Source organism: Mus caroli, chromosome 18 (genome assembly GCF_900094665.2).
Source record: "Mus caroli chromosome 18, CAROLI_EIJ_v1.1, whole genome shotgun sequence".
Taxonomy (NCBI): domain Eukaryota; kingdom Metazoa; phylum Chordata; class Mammalia; order Rodentia; family Muridae; genus Mus; species Mus caroli.
The window spans coordinates 7,346,037-7,358,769 of NC_034587.1; the positions used below are offsets into that span (position 1 = coordinate 7,346,037).

The following is a 12,733-nucleotide window of genomic DNA, read 5'->3' on the forward strand; positions in this document are numbered from 1 at the left end:
AACATCCTTCTCAAGTTGTCTTCTAATTTCACATATTATCCATTTACATGATGTCAGGTATTTATGATCATTGTAATACGTTATTTAGATACATGATACCAAGGAACCTTAATTATATTCTAGTAATGGGTGTTCTACCAGAATAAAAGGGTTTGCTGGTTAAAATTTGAGAGGGCTGCTTTTGGAGACAAGTGTAAATGATAAGGTTTTCATAAACAACTGTGTCTCCTTATAGTTAAGTAAAGCACTATAATATATTGACTAAGAAAACTATTCACTTTGGTGTTTGCTTTATCTATTGTGAAATTTTTTTAAGATTTATTTATTTTATGTATATGAGTATACTGTTGCTGTCTTCAGACACCAGAAGAGGGCATTGGATTCCCATTACAGATGGCTGTGAAGCCACCATATTATTGCTGGGAATTGAACTCAGGATCTCCGGAGGAGCAGTCAGTGCTCTTAACTGCTGAGCCATCTCTCCAGCTATTGTGAATTCTTATTCTTTGGAATTCCATAATATGTGTGTGGATTTCTTTTTAAATTCTTTGGATAGTTTTACATGTTCATCGCTCATTAATGTATTTTATATCATATTTCAATTTTCTCTTTTGCTATGTTTAAAACTTCTTAGGATGACCACTTGAGGGTAGTTACAGAAGACAACAGGGTTTTTTGGGACTGCTGTTTTTGGTGCTTCAATGCCATTTTGTCCAGTACACACTGAATTGTTTTCAGATGACAGATATTTGAACTCTTCATACATTTGCATTGTAAAGGAGCTAATAATTATCATGTCTCCAGCCTTAAGACAGATGATGACAATGATAAGCCTCTTCTCAGCGCATCATGTACATCGTCTCAGTTCTTTTAAAAGCTGAACTTTTAAGGCCTTAAGTTGGTGTTTTGCTAGCACTGCTGGTGATTGTATTTAGGCAGCTTTGAGGGAAGCACTGTGCCATCAAGTTGTGGTCCCAGCCCTCTGACTAGCTTCTGATTGAGTGTGAGAGCCTCGTTTTATTTATATGCCTGGGGTTGCATTCAAGCCCTTTTCTTTTTCTTTTTTTAGGATAGTTTTATTGTGTAGCTCAAGTGGTCCTGGAGCTGTCTGTCATCTTCTTGCCTCAGTCTTTAGTGCTGGGGTTATGGGTTGAGTGTCTAGAGCCCCTCTCTCTGACTTTTCTCCCACTAATTAAAATCTTCCAGCCTCCCTTGCCCTGTAGTTGTGTTACTGTCTAAAGTGGCTGTCTTCTCTCTTCCTCCCAGCTCTTAAACGTTTTCTTTCATGACCATGTTGTCTTAGCCACCTTTCCTTTCTTCCCACCTGCAACTGCCTCCTCCTCTCTGCTAGAGTTCTGTTGTGTTTGTTACTCACATGTGTGGCCTGCTTAGTGCGGTCTGTTAACTGTGTACATTTCCATATTCCTTTTCCATGAGGACTAGAGATGTTCATATTCATGTGTATGTCCTCCACATTTATACAGTAGACATTCAAATTAGTCTTAACAGTAAAGACACCACAAGATTTCAAGAAGATAATGTATAATTAATTACAGAATTAATTCTTTGTAATTCTTGGATTTTTCAGAAAATAATGTTAACAGTGACTCCTTCAACGAGCTACTTTGTGTTAGATGACATTAAGAAAAGAAAGGAAAGGGGCTGGAGAAGATGGCTCAGTGGGTAAAGGTGCTTGTTGCCTGATGACATGAGTTCAGTTCCCAGGACCCAGTTAGAGAAGGGAAGAAGTGACTTCTGCGAGTTGTTCTCTGACCTCTACATGCTTACAAGGCACACACATATACCCACATGCATATGGAGAATGTATTAATTTATATAGCAGAATGACTTTGGTTAAAGCTACATGACTCCCTTATTCCTTTTTCTTCAATGAATTTTGGGCAGCTGTGACTGTGGTTGCCATATATTGGTTTTATTGGAAAACACTAAATGTTTAAATAAATAAATGTATCAATTGTGATAGCATGTTGGGATGCTTTGAGGTTTATTAAAGTTAGCTCTCCTAGACTTTGGGCCTTTATTCTTACTTTAAAAAAGCAGATATGGCACATTATTATTTCCATATGCTAACATTTTCCCTCTTTTAAGATAGAATGTCAAATATTAAGAAATGTAGTAACATTTTCCTTTTCTTTGAGCACTTTCTAGTCTTACTTGTTAATGTGTCTGTCATCCATATTGTAACATTTTATCCTGTTTTTGTGATTTTGTTTTGATACAGTCCAGAATTACTTAGTATGATTGTGTGCTGGACTTCCATTCCTCTTTAATTGTAACTAGTAATAGTCCTTTTAGTTAGTATAATTCTCTGGTGTTTTTGAGAGTTTTTCTTTTTTCTTTTTGGAACATTTGCACTTTTTCCTCCATTAACTTTTTTTCGACATTGTATAAGTTCGTCTCATAACAGGTTTGCTTGTACTCATTTCCACTTGTTATGATTGAAAATGTGGGAAGTTTCCAGAATTGGCATATGCACTTGTGTGTATGTATATATGTCTATGTATGTATGTGTATGTATGTGTCTATGTATGTATGTGTAAACTGAGTACACTTCCTGGCTTTGCTTTTAGTTAATAACAGTAATTTTTCAGCAGTGTATCAGCAGCGTCATATTATTGGATGTGCTTTTCTGAAGAAAAACTTGTATTATCCTGGACTTGAAGATATGTCTAGGCCAGGCAGTGGTGGTGCACGCCTTTAATCCCAGCACTTGGGAGGCAGAGGCAGGTGGATTTCTGAGTTCGAGGCCAGCCTGGTCTATAGAGTTGAGTTCCAGGACAGCCAGGGCTACACAGAGAAACCCTGTCTCGAGAAACCAAACAAACAAAAAAAAGTCTAGGTGCCTTATGTTTATGGAAGGTATGCTTTGAAACCTGGACTTGAAGGTGCAGACCAAAATATTGTAAATTTAAAAGCTGATCTGTAGGGTTAGGAATTGTAACTCAGAATAACATTGATCATATTTTCTGATACTTGGTGTTTTTGTTTATGTATTGGGGGTACTGAAGATTGAGCCCAGGACATTGTATATGCAAGACATTTTTCAACTGTATCTCCAGCCAGATATTCGATGTTTATAGAGATATTTCCCCCTAGATAGTCCTGTTATTATATCTCAGTTGGGTAAAATTGCTGTTGTAAATCAAGGTGGATAAAAAGTGAAAGCCAGCTTTATTTGGATGAACTTGCATCCCAGGCTACCCAGGCACCTGCCTGCAGGCCTTCACCATTGCTGAAATGTGTGCTTAGTAAGCAATGTAAACCATTTGCAGTTCTCTTGTAGTTACTGCGAAAATCGGGTGGATATTGGTCTCTGGTTTTGTCTCCTTCAGTTTCTTTTCACTTAGACACTTGTGAGGAAAGTTTCTCTGAAGGACAAAGACAGAGCAATGGCATGTTTGTTAGTGAAGGGTTGCCAGCTGGCAAGTGAGAAGAGTTGAGAAACTTCCTAAGTAGTAAGTAGAAATGTTTTAGCATTTTCCTTCTGCTTTAAACCTTACAAAACATTTGCTTTGGGTTCAGAGTCAGAAGAATTAGATGTTTATTGTTAAAGTCTGTCCCTGGACAACATTCTGCTAAGACTCAGTTAAATTGTGGCAAAATGGAAGGCTTAGTCCTATTGAAGATGATTACTGCATTTCTGGCGTACTAAATATTATTATGGTTTTCTGTAACATAAACCATGCACACTGGAGAGATGGCTCAGTAGTTACAAGCATATCCTGCTTTTTTTTTTTTTTTTTTTTTAAACAGGATGTTAGTTCAGTTTCAGGCACCCATGGCAGATGGCTTATACCTGTTTGTAACTCCAGAGGGGTCCAGTGTTTCTGCCTTCCGTGGGCAACTGCACTCCTGCACTCATGTCCACAGACCCACATACAGACACAGACAGGTACACACCAAGTACTTTTTAAGAATTGAAAAAAATAACTTTTATGTATGTCCATGTGAAAAGTGAGATATTCCCATCATGTTTTTAGGTGAGTTTTCAATGAGTTTCTCAAATATTTTTGTCATTTTTATTAGAGGTACAGTAGGCATTTTAATATTATCACTTTCAGAAGAAGAAAAGTTTATGTCACTTTTAAGATTTAAAGTGCTTTTATAAAAATTTTTACATTTTATTAATTAAAATGAAAAGTTAATACCACAACCACAAATAAATAACTTTATTTGAAATTCTTTTTATCACACATTTTCATAAAGCTTTTAAGAAACATCTTTAACCAGTTTAGTTCTTCCAAATAAGATTGACAGTTGCTAGGTATTTGCTTTTAATTACAGTTTGTATGAATTCAGTAAGTTGAGATGTAATTCATGTTCACGAAACACTGGCTGTCCATGTGTAATCAATGCATAGCTACAGCTGGTTGAAGGGGACCAAATCCATTGAAGAGGCGATTTGGTTCCATTTTACCAGCTTTAGCAAAGCATTGCCGCTGCTGGTGTAGGATCCAAACAGGTTAAATGCTCTTTTGTAGAAATATAGCATGACAGGTATTAGAGGTTCCTACACAGGTGTACCAGTTGTTAAACAGGAAATTCACGTTTTTAGGCATATGACCTACACTGCTGTTCTTGCAGCTCACATCAGTGTGCATCTTTACTTGGTTCTTAAATGCACACAGTAGCCTTTCAAAACCAACATTTGAAAGAACAGATAAATCATAATGTGTTTCAGAGTAATGCTTCTAAATTATCACCATGTTAGTTTGTTCATTCAGGTCTTTGTGTAGTCCTGGCTGTCTTGGAACTCACTCTGTAGACCAGGCTGGCCTCAAACAGAGATCTGCCAGCCTCTGCCTCCCAAGTGCTTGAATTAAAGCAGTTTGCCACCATGCCTGCAAACCAGGTTTTTAAGTAATTAAACTAGATGTTGTAAAAGGGTCATGCTAGCTACATATTTTTGTACTGCTTCTATTTTAGCACGATAGCTGAGGACTTAACAAGTTCTGCTACGGAGTAGAAGGATAAGAATGGCCGTAAGAAAGTAACTCTCTGTCCTTTAATTTATTACTGCATCACACACATCTTCAGTGTCATTCTTTGCTTTTGTTTATGTTGGCATACTAACCCTAAGTTCAGAAATTAACCTTCTTAAAAATCTATCTTATTGAGGTGGGGTGGGGAGGAGATGTGGGATGTGGAGCAGTTGGAGGGTAGAGGGGGGTGGGGTGGGGGTGGGGAATGGAATGTGGAGTGTAAAAAAATAAATTAACAATAAGATAAAGTTTAAAAATCTATTTTCTTGACTAAATTCTATGCTGTTTTGAGTATAGATTGTTTAGTTCTTATTATCAGGTTAGTGATACATTCATGTATGGTAGTCGGCTATAGTCCCTGAATTTCGAATATTAAAACCTACCATGTGATACTTTAAAACCAGTACTTAAGCATTTGTTAATGTGATTCTGCTGGAGATTTCCTGCCCGAAGAGAATGTCTTCTGACACATACTCATACAATAAAAGTTTGATATATTATAGCTTGTCTGTAAAATAAGAATGCTGAGGGAAATACCATATAATTTTATTTTTTTAAACTAATATGGTAGAAGGACAACACAATCTCAGACAGTATGCAAATAGTTTAATATTCTACATCTGTTGTTAATTATTGTGCTTCTGGTGAAATTAATGTAATTTTAATTCTTTGCATCATTTTTTCCAAATAGTGAAACAGGTATTTGGTTGCTTGAACTTAAGTGCTGAAGATAGCACTTGCCTGGTTCTATTTTAGTAGGTCCCTGGCAGCTAGTAAGCAAGTGCAGTTGCTTAAGTGTGCTTTTGGATCATTGAGTTTCGTGTACTGGCCATATCAGGACAAGGAGAGGCCATGGGAAAAAATAGTCCAGCATCTGATAGTGTCAGCATCTGTTATCCCTGTCAGGGTGACAGTGAAGTGTTTGAGTAATAGCAGTGTCAGCAGATGCCCAGAGTTTAACATGTACTCACTTCAAAAGGGACAGCTGATCTAAGTGCTGGATGTGACATTTCAAGTGATTCAAAACACTCCTAGACAAAAGCTGAACTTGGAAGCAACAAAATCAGTTTTCAGTTTTATTTTATAAATGAATAGCTAGCATTCTCTTAAGGATTGTAACAAATTATTAGTTGCGAAAATGTTTCTTAAAGAATTATTAAAACCTTTCAGACCTGTGGAATAACTAATATAGCTGTTCATAACTCATTATGAGAAGAATAATGTCATTTAATATAAGCAAGGATAATACAGACTTAGATTTTTGACAGTTTGTTGTCAATATATCCTGTTATATTTTAGTTGTGGCCTAGGGTTTTGCCATTTTTATCATTCTCTTTCATGCTGTATGTATTAACTGCACTTAAAGTACAGATTGGGTTAAGAACTGACAAACTGGAAAAGGACAAAGGCCAGTTTTCACGTGTGCAGTATAATTTTACTTAAAAGATAGTCTTTAAACATTATGGTTTCAATAGCTATCAGAAAAGAAAATAATGAAACCAAAAATTTTGGCTTACGAGGTCCTCTGATTTTAATAGGTTATACATTTTGCCACATGTGAAGAATAGCTATTATATCAGTAAAATCAGCTTTTTGTTGCTTTATTTTTCTTATTAGATTTGTTGGTCCTGATTTGATAGAAGCGATACACTAAAATATCCAATTGTGAACACAGATAATGGTTGATCCTGTGTCTCACTGTTTTGTGCTAGCAATACTATTTCCTCTGTAGTAGTCAAATTTTAGTCATGTGAGTATTCAGTGTAGAGTGTAGTATGATTTAATGTGAAAATTAAAATCCACTTCCATGGAACTTCTCTCTTCAGTACAGTATAAGGGATGTTAGTTTGCCTGGTGAATGGCTGGTCCTTTTGGAATGGGGCTGTTAGTATTACAGGTGAATTCAGAGTATGAAAGTCATCCTCCTGGAAAGAGTTTCCTTTAGCTTCAGCTTAGCTTCTTCTTGGCGGACATTACCTACCCAAAATACATACTTCTTTACATTCCATAGCACTGAATGTTCATATGGGTACATAAAGAAGTATGTGCTCTGAGTAGGCACTCCTACGCCGGCCGATAGCTGTGAAAACATGAAGCAGCCCACCTCTCCCAGCTGTTAGTAGGACATTTGGATTACTTTTCTGGAACAGTAATGGATCCTGTGCGGAGATTAGCTTATCAGAGACTGAATTTTACAACAGATTTACCTGATCCCATCAATGCCACTTCTGCTCGTGGTTCTTTTAAGCACCGCCATGCTTTGCCCTGCTTCTTCTTTTCCAAGAGATGCAGTCAGCAGAGTCTTGAGTTTATTCAGAAATGTTAGCACGCTTGCTGCTCTCTCCATCGTGCCTCCCTCTTCTTTATAATTTGCTTCTAGATCCTTTACAGACAGATGATAATCAATTTACTCTAAATTGTTTTTATAAACCAGATAATTCTACTTAAAACTTATTGGGAGAAACAAGTTATAGTTAGCACAGGCTTTGAAATTGGATCATTTCATTGTGTGAGTGAATTAATGTTCTTAAATGGAAATTTATTTTCAAGGTAACAGATTACAAATCATTTAGTCAAGTTTTTGTTCTGTTTCTGTTTGCATTGAATGCAATTCAAATAGTTAACATGCTTGTGCTTGGTTTGTCTGAGACTACTTTTTAAAATGGTTTTTAATATAATGGGAAAGTACTAAAATAACTTTTCCAAAGTCTCCATAAAAGAGGAGAAGCACTTTAGTCTGTGAATCTCGGGTTTTACCTTGAATATTTAGCACAAGAAAAAGAATAATTTGGGAGTGGCCTATAGTCACTAAGACATTTTGAAGGTTAATTCAAAAGGAGACATTGAGAAGCTTTGAGATTTGGTAAAGAATAGAAAAGGGGGTGCTGGGAGGGAAGTGGGGGAATAGGATTTCTGCAGCCCATGAAGAAAGCTAGTAAGCTGCCAACATGGACCTCAGTCAGCAGTGCTGCTGAGACCTGCACCATGCAGCAGCATGCAGATGTCTGTGGCCTGAGAAGTAAGCAAGGGGAGACATTTCATAACCTAAATCTTGAAGTAGCTTTTAGAAGCTATTGTGCTCTGGAGGCAGGATGCAGGTTTACTAGAGAAGTGAGACAGAACTGAAACAGTTGTTTAATTGAAAACAATAAAGACCCTGTCTTTAGTGACGTAATGATACTGGTAGATTGTATATTTTTGAAGTTATCTGGCATGCTGTTTGAACAATGGCATTTTTAAAACTAAATTATTAATTTGAGCTTTGAAATTAGCCTATGCCCAGATATAAATTAATTTAACAATGAGAATATATATCAGTCAATATTAGATAAGCATGCAGAAAGTCAGAAGCATCCTTACAAGTCAGTTCTTGTGCTTGATTTACCTGTGAGCTTAGTGTCCTGCCCCACTTACAGGAAAGAGATGTAGTGACCTACAGTAACATTGCAGTCACCACATCATGACCGTTCTTTCACACTGCTGCTGTTTCAGCACTGCTTTTATAAGCTGGGTGAGGTAAGCACCCAGTGTAAGTGAACACAGGACCTTACCTTGTGAGATACATTTGAAAGACAAATTAAATATACAAACAACAACAACAACAACATAATTTTACCTTTCTCCCTTGCTCTTCTCATAGACATAGAAAGACACAAATACACAGATGTGCATGCAGGCATGCAATCTCTCTCTCTCTCTCTCTCTCTCTCTCTCTCTCTCTCTCTCTCTCTCTCAAATTGAATCAACATTAGTCATATAATTTAGAATGTAATATATCAATTATATAGATATGTAGAGAAAGTTAAGTAATGGGAAGGTTGCTACAGTGGCAAAGAGAATGTACTTAGGGTTTTTGTTAGATGAAATGATTCACAAGAGGGGAAAAGTTTGTAATCTAAGATTTAAAAAAACAAAAAAACGCTGCAAGCAAAACCCTAAACCCTAAACACACCTCACATTCTCCCAATTAGCTGTAAACATTCACCCAGTTTCCTGTGCCCACCAGACTATACTGGGTTCTTGTGGTGCCTCAGGAAATCTTGTGCATCTTTCTTGCTTTGGGTCTTTTGGAGGAGCAGGAGTTTGAGTTTCCAGGGTTAGTGGTAGATCTGGAGTGAAGCTACCTTGTTATGTCCAGAGGTCAAGTCTGCAAGCGAGGGCAGGACTCCCACATAGTCACCACAGAAGCCAACTTCTATTCTTCCCGACTCAGTGGCCACAGCCTAGGCTCTTAGAGCTTTATAGGCAGCTAAGCATTTGAAACATGCACTCCCAGGCAAACAGACTCTCTTGTGCCTCTCTCTTCCCTGACCATATTTAGTCAGCCATAGCAAAAAATAGTCTCTCAGCTGTCGATTGTCGATCTAAGAGCTGAGGAGGATTCTATCTTGCTTTCTGCCTATTGATTGTTCTTCCTGTGGTCCCAACACTGCTTTGCCATTTGTCCTGCTATATTTTTTTTAAGTACTGCTAAATAGAGCTGTGTCTCATGTTTCCACTTACATTTCCCAGATTCTCCCCGAGCTTGTGCTGAGACTAGGAAAACCTCACGCGGCTGTCACTATACTTAGAAGCACTGAAGAGAAAAAGGGCGGCGGGGGTGGGGTGGGGTGGGGTCGGGCAACAAATTTGCCCTGGCTGGTAGCAAGACAATCTTCAGGCAGATCTGCAGGATGTAAAAATCCCTCTGCTACCAAAATACTTCATAATCCAACTCTTTTTTGATGGTTAAAATATTTTGTATAGTAATGTATTACACAGATGTTGGCTTGTAGGGATTTTTGTACAGTTATATTTAGGGTTAGTTACTATTTTTTAATTATTTGAAAAATAATAAATAGCACTTGAGTGGAGAATAGAACTGGTGAGTAGAATTTATCGAGTGGCCGTGAGATGGAGCAGTAAGAAGCTTGTATAGGATTCTTTGGAAGTATTTAGACTCTTAGTTCAGTGTCCACTTGAGTCGCTTTGTCGTAGGGCTTAGAGACAGTATGGTAGGAATGCCTATGGGTAACTGTATGTACATGTACAAGTCCAACGATGCCTTTAGTGTGGATTAAACTCTCAAACCTAAGTCTAAAGTGATCTCTTTCCTCTCCTTTAAGCCATGACTCCAATGTTCTAAGTACCATTTAGGTATAACCATCCACAGACTAAAATGATCATGAATTTGACATAACTTTGCTATATAGTATGTGTCCTAGAAACAAGAAATACTTCAGAGTTCTGAATTTTAATAGTGTATTCAGGTTAAATTTAAATATAGATATTTATTTTTAACCAAAAATGAGTAGTATTAAAACTCAAACCCAGCAAATCTATAAAGATAAAATTTAAATCTCAAAAACCTGAAAAATTGGGCAGGAGAAACCAGATGTATCTTGTTCTTAGTTCAAACATATTCTCCTAAGTAGTCGTTGAGCTAAGAGTTAAGTAGAACTATATCACCTCACACAGGCAGGGGGCTGTCTTTAACAGTCTTTTGTCTTCACGATTAATTTGCTTTGGGGTAAGAATTTTAAAGGAATGCTTTTGTGGATACTGGTAAATTTTAGAAAACTGTACCTTTTCCAAATGTTCAAAATTTATGCACATTAAGAGATGATACATGTTAGATTTTAAAAGAATTTAATTTTCAGGTCCTAAAGTACCCACCCCTGCTGTAGCAATGAACACTGTGCCATGTTCCTGTGCTGGGTTGTGACATTGAAATGAGTCAGAGAATTCCTGCTCTTGTGTTCAGCAGTCCACCAAACATATGATATCACTAATACTCTGCCTGGATGCTCAGACTAGATGCCCTGTGTTTCTTCATTCTTTCCACTCAGAAAACTTTGAGCTCTGGTTTCCATGTGCAAAGAATCTCCTTTGGTATACAACTATATATGCATACAACTATATGACTCCAAAAGCTTTTGTTTGGCTTAACTTTCCTAAGTTTCTTTACGGGCTTTGTACTAATCTGCTTTACCTACTATTAAGGGAATCTTAAAGTAACTAAACAGACGCTGATTGACCATCCAGTAAAAGGCTCTTCTGACATTTTTCTAAAATTAAGTGATACTAATATGCAAGACTTCTGTAGTTCACCTGCTGGATTTGAGAAAATGTTCCCTTTTGCTGAAGAGAGACATTAGGAATAGCATGGCAGGCCTTAGAGATTTGCCTGGTACCATTTGAGCACCGCATACCAGTGTAGACAGCTGCTTGTCCCCTCTGCTTCTTGGAACTCATTTGTTCATCATTCAGCAAATGTCTGAGCATGGCCATGTGCCAGGGATTAGGCTAGGCACCACTATTAGTTGTTCTGGAACTTAATGCTTTTTTGGCACCATTTATAAATGCCTGCTTAACTGGTAGCAAGATCTTATCTTTAAAACATCCGTGTCCTTAACCTATTGGAGAAGAACTAGTTGATAAATGGAAGAGTGTATCTCTATTGGGAAAAATAACACCAAGTCTTAGAGACTGCAATTAATAGTCTGTTGGCTTAGTAAAAGAAATTGACTTACTTATTGAGCTGGTAATAGTGTCTGTTGTATAATTTCATAGCCTTCAGTGCTTGCAGCATAGCAGTGGGCTTTCCTAGTGACCAGCTGCAAGTGCTGCAGAGAAGATCCTCTAGCTGCTGTCCCAGGTCCTAAGATGTGTTTTTAAAATTGCCCACTCTGTAACAAGAAGAGGGCAGACTGCTCTGATCTATTATTGGTGTACGGAGGTGAGGGAACAAGAGTCTCTTCTTTTATTTTCTCCAGGCTTACCTTGCAGGCTGGGCCTAAAAATACTATCTCTTTTCAAGGTCATGTATTGTTTTGTTTACTTTTCTAAAGGGATTGATAAGTCTCTAATTACCATCTCTGAAGAGAGGGCTGGAGAGATGGCTCCACTGTTAAGAGCACTGGCTGTTCTAGAGGGTCAGGGTTCAATTCACAGCACCAAATGGCCACTCAGAACTGCCTATAACTCTAGTTCCAGCAGATCCAAAATCCTCATGCAGACAAAACACCAATGCACATAAAATCAAAATAAATAAATCATTAAAAAATTTACTCATGTATGTATATATGTGTGTTATGTATGTGTACGTATATATGTATGTATGTGTATATATATACATATATGTATATATGTATGTGTGTGTTTACGTGTGTATATCTATCTATCTATCTATCTCTCTCTCTCTATATCTATATATATATAAGAGAATTCCCCATAGCTCCAGTGTAGAATGTGCCTGTTAGCCTGTGTAGATGCTTCTCACAGACAGGGAACATGACTTTGCACCCCTTGAGTGTGGGCTGTACAATGCTTGTCAAGAGGGTAGAATAGAAAAAGGTGGAGACAGTGTACACCAGAGAGCTATGTCACACACTCCTCCATGCACCTGTCAGTGGTAACATTGAGAGTGGTAGGTCATGTGGATAGTAGGTGAAAAGTGATGGAAGGCACTGCCTATGTAGTTATTCTGCCAGGGTCCCCTAGCCCCAGACTGATGAAGAGAAAACATACAGAGTGTCTAGTTAATACTCCTTAGGCTTCTTAGCTTTGTCAAAAAACAAAGAATAAGTGAAACTGTCATAGCTCAAGGGGACCTGTGGTTTTCAGAGCAGACAAAAAAAGGAACATTAAATAAAAAAAAATTTAAAATGTTTTAAATCCTAGAGAGCTAGGGGTCTAGCTTAGTGGTCGAGCATGTACAAGGTTGATCCATCCTCAGTGCCACAAAGTGA

The 12,733-nt window shown here is 37.6% G+C and overlaps 1 protein-coding gene across 3 annotated transcripts in view; it reads left to right on the forward strand.

Moving 5' to 3' along the window:
• The window catches only part of Mib1 (mindbomb E3 ubiquitin protein ligase 1), a 97,962-nt gene that overhangs the window by 58,553 nt on the left and 26,676 nt on the right, over positions 1 to 12,733 (forward strand). The window lies entirely within an intron of this gene.